The sequence below is a fragment of the Bubalus bubalis genome, chromosome X, assembly GCF_019923935.1.
Source record: "Bubalus bubalis isolate 160015118507 breed Murrah chromosome X, NDDB_SH_1, whole genome shotgun sequence".
Classification (NCBI taxonomy): Eukaryota; Metazoa; Chordata; class Mammalia; order Artiodactyla; family Bovidae; genus Bubalus; species Bubalus bubalis.
The window spans coordinates 22,916,224-22,922,962 of NC_059181.1; positions in this window are offsets into that span (position 1 = coordinate 22,916,224).

Consider the following 6,739-nt stretch of genomic DNA (forward strand, 5'->3'; position numbering starts at 1 on the left):
GACTGATCTGATCTGGTCTGATCTGATGCTTGGTTGTGGACTTCCATCCTATAGGAAAGTTTTCCTGGGTGCATCCTGAGAGAGATAACTTTCTAGCAGGCCTAATTTGCAGAGGGGCTGGCTACATAGGAGCATGGTGTGACCCTGGCCTTCCAGTGCTGAGGGCCACCATCCTTTTTAGGTGAGGAGGGCCTTAATTGCAAGCGACAGAATCCCATAGCTACTTTAAACAGAAAAAGACTTTATTTCTACTTCTTAGTGAAGGATTTAATAAAGTGCTTAGCACTAGTACACTCTATACCTTGATTAGCTTTTACATATGAATACATTTGTGTAATTACCACCCAGCTCAAAATATAGATTATCCCCAGCCTTCCAGAAGTTCTTTGTGTCTCTTTCCAGTCAGTATTCATCCCATCCTCCCACCAGAGGTAATCATTTCCTCTATTTCTATTACCACTGATTAGTTTTTCCTGTTGTTGAACATTACAGAGATGGAACTGCTCCAAGTGTACTTGTCTGACCTCCTTTGCTGAGGGTGTGAAATTCATCCTTGTTGTTGTGTATATGTTTTTTATCCTTTTATATTGCAGTGTAACATTCTATTGAATGAATAGGTCACAATTTATATATCCATTCTCCTATTTCTAGACATTTGTTTTTTTCCCTCTTTTCTAATTCTGCTGACTGAAGCTTCTGTGAACATTCTCATTTGTGTCTTTGGTAAACATATGCATTTATTTCCTTTGGGTGACAAACCCAGGAAAGACAGTGTTGGGTCATAGACTGGGCATATGTTTAGCATTAGTCAATACAATTTTGTGGAAAGTTGGTTGTACCAATTGACATTCCTATCGGCGATGTATGAGAGTTCCAGCACCCCACGTCCTGCTGGTCCCTAGTGAGTCTTTTTATTTGTAGCCATCCTGGTGAGTGTGCTGTGGTGTCTTCTTGTGCGTTTAATTTGCATTTCTCTGATGAGTAATGATGTTGAGCGCTGTGACAGATACAGAGTTTTCCAGAGTTTCCACAACATCTCCCATCATCTTACGATGGAACTGTAACACTCTTCCCATTCAAGGTGGAGTCCATGTGCTCTCCTCTTGAGTCCTGTGACTCTGGTGGAAGTGGTAACATGTAACTTCTGAGAGTCAGTCCTAAAAGGCATTACAGGCATACCTGTTTTTACTGAACTCTTGTTTTATTGTGCTTCATAAATTTTTGTTTTCAATAAATTGAAGGTTTGTGGCAACCCTGCAGTGTCAGATGATGGTTAGCATTTTTTAGCAATAGAGTGTTTTTAAATTATGGTATGCACACTGTTTTTTAAGACATGCTATTACACACTTAGTAGACTACAGTATAGTGTGCACATAACTTTTATATGCTATTGGGAAACCAAAAAAATTGTGTGACTCACTTTATTGCAATATTTATTTTATTGTGGTGGTCTGGAACTGAACCCCCAATATCTCCAAGGTGTGCCTGTGCCCCCTTGTTTGGGACACCTTCTTGGAGCCCTGAGCTTCCACAGAAGCAGTTCAACTAACCTGATGTCACCATGCTGTGAAGAAGCCCAAACTAGTCCAAAGAGACCATGTGGAGAGATCCTGAGACTACATGAGAAAGATTCCCAGCCAACCTGCAGTTCTGACCACCATTTGGGTGTAACTACATAAGACACCCCAAGTCAGAACCTCTCAGTTCAAGACATTCTCCAATATTTGCTGTTCTCAACTGGAGGAGATTTTGCTCCCAAGGGACATTTGAGAATGGCTAGAGACATTTTTGGTTGTCCCAACTTGGTGGGGGGCTATTCCTGGCATCTAGTGGGTAGAGACCTGCTGCTGCTGCTAAGTCGCTTCAGTCATGCCTGACTCTGTGCGACCCCATAGACGGCAGCCCACCAGGCTCCCCCGTCCCTGGGATTCTCCAGGCAAGAACACTGGAGTGGGTTGCCATTTCCTTCTCCAATGCATGAAAGTGAAAAGTGAAAGTGAAGTCACTGTCGCGTCCAACCCTCAGCGACCCCATGGACTGCAGCCTTCCAGGCTCCTCTGTCCATGGGATTTTCCAGGCAAGAGTACTGGAGTGGGGTGCCATAGCCTTCTAAACATCATACAGTACACAAGACATCCCCCCACTCTGCCTGCCAAAGAATTATCTGGCCCAAATGTCAGTTGTGCTAAGGTTGAAAAACCCTACTTTAGGCCACATAATCCACTAAGTTTGGGGATGTTTTGTTCCACTGCAAAAGTACTAGAACAGAGACTTCCCTGGTGGTCCAGTGACCAAGACTCCGCATTCCCAATGCAGGGGTCCGGGTTGCATCCCTGGTCAGGGAACTAGATCCCACATGCCCCAAACTAGATCCCAGATGCTGCAACTGAGAGTTCGCATGACACAACTAAAAAGATCCCACATATCACAACTAAGACCCAGCGCAGCCAAATAAAAATAAATATTAAAAAAGTACTAGAACAAATACACAAGCAGAAAGGGAATTTGTTAAAGAAAATTAGGTAGTTCACAGATCTCTGAGAGGGCCAGAGTATTGGGCTTAAAGGCTACTCATCCAGGAATAACGGTCAAGCCACACTACATGGTGAAAACTGCTGGACATGGACCCAGAGTTTTCTGTCTGTGGTGCTGAGGACTGGATACCAGGACCTCTCCATGCTGGAAGCCAGTGCCACCCTCACCAGAAAGTGGGTTCCAGGTGTTCTCTGCTTCTTCACATTGCTCACTTTTGAATCAGAGTCTTACCTTGGCATGTCTGATGGAAGAACCCTAAATCACGTGTAAATCTGCCTAACCTGTCTGCAAGAGAAGCTGACCAAGCAAGTTTTCTGGCTTCTGCTATGGAGGCAGGACCAACTCAGGAAAGGTGTTCCAAAGATGCTGGGAAGCCACAACCTTGACAGAATTCCCTGATAATATGTTGTTTTAAATCTTGTTGTAAATATGATTGATGATGGCTGCAGAATAACGCCCATGATGACTCTACCATAAGTTCCCGATTCTTTTGTTAATATATTTGGATTATTTTTATGTTTTTTGTTGTTGTTGTTAACTTATTTTAAATAATTCTGTGATATTATCAGACCTTTGAGCTGGAAATTTTACTTTAGAGATTTTTTTAATCCCAAAGAAATAACTTATAAAAACTGCAGTTTATTATACAAAGGTCCTTATGGCTTTATTATTTTTAACTACTGAAAACTGAAAATAGCGCAGACATCTAAAACCATGGAACGGGACTTCCCTGGTGGTCCAGAGCTAAGACTCTGCACTCACAGCACAGGAGGCCCAGATTTGATCCCTGATCAGGAAACTAGATCCCACATGCTACAAGTAAGCTTCCACATGCCACCCAAAGATCAAAGATCCCGCATGCTGCAACTATGACCCGGCACAGCTAAATTAATTAATTAATTAAAAAATAAAACTGTGGAACAACGGACTGATTTGTAATATGATAACAAACTTCTACAATTTCCTGGGATGGTAGTAATTCTAAATATTAGGCCACATTTGTCTCTGTTTGTTTATATTCGGTCGGACCATGTGTCCAGTTTACTTTGAAAAATGTAGTCACTGTGCCTGTGTAATTTTGTTATAATGGAATTTTACAATAAAAATAATGACTTTGTGTTCTGTTGGGCTAATACATGAAAAGTGGGTACAAAATGTTATATGGAGAAAACCAAAATGTAAGAGTCTCGATATATTCATTACAGCCATGTAAAGTTAGTGTTTGCATAATGCGAAGAGTCAAGAGAAGGTTGCCTTTTGTTTTGGGTTTGTAAAGTTGTTTAACTATAGAAAAATAAAAGGAAATTCCCCAGGGTTTGTATTAACCGCTCAGCATCTGGAGAGCTTGCCCAATAGGTGGCACTACTGGATAGGAGCAGATAGAAACTTTTCCAGGCTGCCTTCAAGCGGTGTGTTTGCAAACTTCCATTGGCATCAGAAAATGACCTGCTTAAAACACAGCTTGCTGGGCCCTTCCCTTAGATGCTCTGATGTAGTAGGTCTCACACGTGGCCCAAGAGGTTGCATTTCTAACAGTATTCCAGGAGAAGCTGACATTGCATGATTGAGAAACGTTGCCTTTGCATGGAGCTCCTTGGATTGTAGAGAGTCAGAACAGGCTTCTTCTCTCCTTCTTCATAGCAGTCCCCAGCTCACCTCACTGCCACGGCCACCAGTGTCAACAGAGGAGTAGGGTGGCCACTCAGAGGTGTGGGGGAGGGGGTTCCTGCTTGACCTGCTCCATCCTGTCTTCCATTTGAAGGGAGCAAAATGGAGGGAAGGCTCTTCATCTGTTGCTTTCCGGAGGCACCGACAGACCTCACACTGGGGTCCTACTCTGGCCAACATGGTGAATGACTGGTGGCCTCAGCTGCCACCCGATGGAGAGGATGGGGTACCTCCTGTCCCTCAGCAGGCATCTTGGAGTCCTTTGCACCCCCTCTTCCCCTACTTCTGTAAACACGTATCTTACTAGGAACCTAAGTCTGGGTTAGCTCATTCCAGGCTTTGCATGTCTTTGCTCTAACTACTGAATAAAGAACTTGTCCTCCATCTTATAGAAATTCAAGCAAAATTCACCACTATATTTTTCAAAAACTCTCTCCTCAAACTTTCAACCTCTCCTCTCCCTAGTTTTACTCTCTCCCCTGAGCTTCACCTTGCTTCCTACTTCACTAAGAACATGGAAAGAATTAGAACTTCTGTGAGTTCCCAGCACCAGAGCCGCCCTCCCCACTGCATCTGGCCCCATAGACTGTACTTCCTCCCCAGTGAGATGGATGACTTGTTGATGCTCTCGGCCAAGAGCGCTCCCTCCGCTTGTGCACTGGATCCATCTCCTCTCAAGGTCTTGGCTGCTGCAATACTCCTCTCTACTGCATCGCCAATTTCCCTCTATTTATGGGACTGTTCCCATCAGCATACCCATGTACTGTTATTCCTTCTGTATTAAATAGTAGAGTTGCTTCTGTTCATTATCTCCAGTTTTTCTGTTACTTTTCTCACATGAGCCGACCCAGCCACGTTTTGTCCCCATCTCTCTACCAGAACTACCCTGGTCACAAATGACCCCCACGTGGCTGAGCCCAATGGTCACGTCTCAGTCCTCAGCAGCAGCACTTGACAAGATGGTCACTTTCTTGAAACACTTGCTTCCTTGGTTCCCGCAATACCCCACTCACCTCTTACGTCTTCCCTTTTTTGTTTTTCCAAACAACTTTTTATTGAAGTATAGTTGATTTACAATGTTGTGTTGCAGAAAAGTGATTCAGTTTTTTATATATTCTTTTTCAGATTCTTTTCTATTATAGGTTATTGAATATAGTTCTCTGTGCTACACAGTAGGTCCTTGTTGTTCATCTATTTTACATATAGTAGTGTGTATTCCTGGTGGCTCAGACAGTAGAGAATCTGCCTGTAATGCAGGAGACCCAGGTTTGATCCCTGGGTCAGGAAGATCCCCTGGAGAAGGGAATGGCACCCCACTCCACTATTCTTGCCTGGAGAATCCCATGGACAGAGGAGCCTGGCAGGCCACAGTCCATGGGATTGCAAAGACTCAGACACAACTGAGCAACTAACACACACAGTGTGTATCTGCTAATCCCAAACTCTTAATTTATTCCTCCCCACTTTGGTAATCATAAATTTGTCTTCTGAGTCTTTCTGTTTTGTAAATAAGTTCATTTGTATCATTTTTTTAGATTCCATGTATAAGTGACATCATATGTCTTTCTCTGTCTGACTTCACCTAGTACAATAATCTCTAGGTCCATCCGTGTTGCTGAAAAAGGCATTATTTCATTCTTTTTTATGACTGGTATCCCACTGTATAATACATATGTTCCACATCTTTATCCAATCATCTGTTGGTGGACATTTATTGTCTTTTCTTTTTGATCACTCTTATCCTATTTGCTGCTTTCTCTTCATCTTCCCAACTTCCAAATGCTGAAGTGCCAGGCAGTTCAATCCTTAGACCTCTTTTGTGTCCACTCTCACTTTCTGAGTAATCTTATTTAATGCCTCTGGGCCTTAAATACCACCTGCATGCTGATAACTCTCCAATTTCTGTCTCCAGCTTGGACCTCACTCCCAAACTCCGGACCCCTATATCCAGCTGCCCACATGATCTCTCCAATTTGATATGTATTCAGTTCAGTTCAGTTCAGTCGCTCAGTCGTGTCCGATTCTTTGCGACCCCATGAATTGCAGCACGCCAGGCCTTCCTGTCCATCACCAACTCCCGGAGTTCACTCAAACTCATGTCCATCGAGTCGGTGATGCCATCCAGCCATCTCATCCTCTGTCATCCCCTTCTCCTCCTGCCCCCAATCCCTCCCAGCATCAGAGTCTTTTCCAGTGAGTCAACTCTTCGCATTGAGGTGGCCAAAGTACTGGAGTTTCAGCTTTAGCATCATTCCTTCATAAGTAGGGTTAAACTAGGATATCTCTAAGATCTTTCCATCCCTACCTACTTCACCTGGATTATTGAAACAGACTCCCAAGTGGCCTCTTCGCTTCTGTCCTTGTCCACCTGCATTCTCAACACAGCAGCCAGTAGTCTCGTGAAAACCCCAGTCAGATCAGGTCCTTCCTTTGTTGAACAACCCCCTTCCATTTTATTCAAAATAACACCCAAGTCCTTAGGAAGACCTACTAGACCCCACGTGCTCTGCCCCCTAGGGTTCTGATCTCTTCTCCA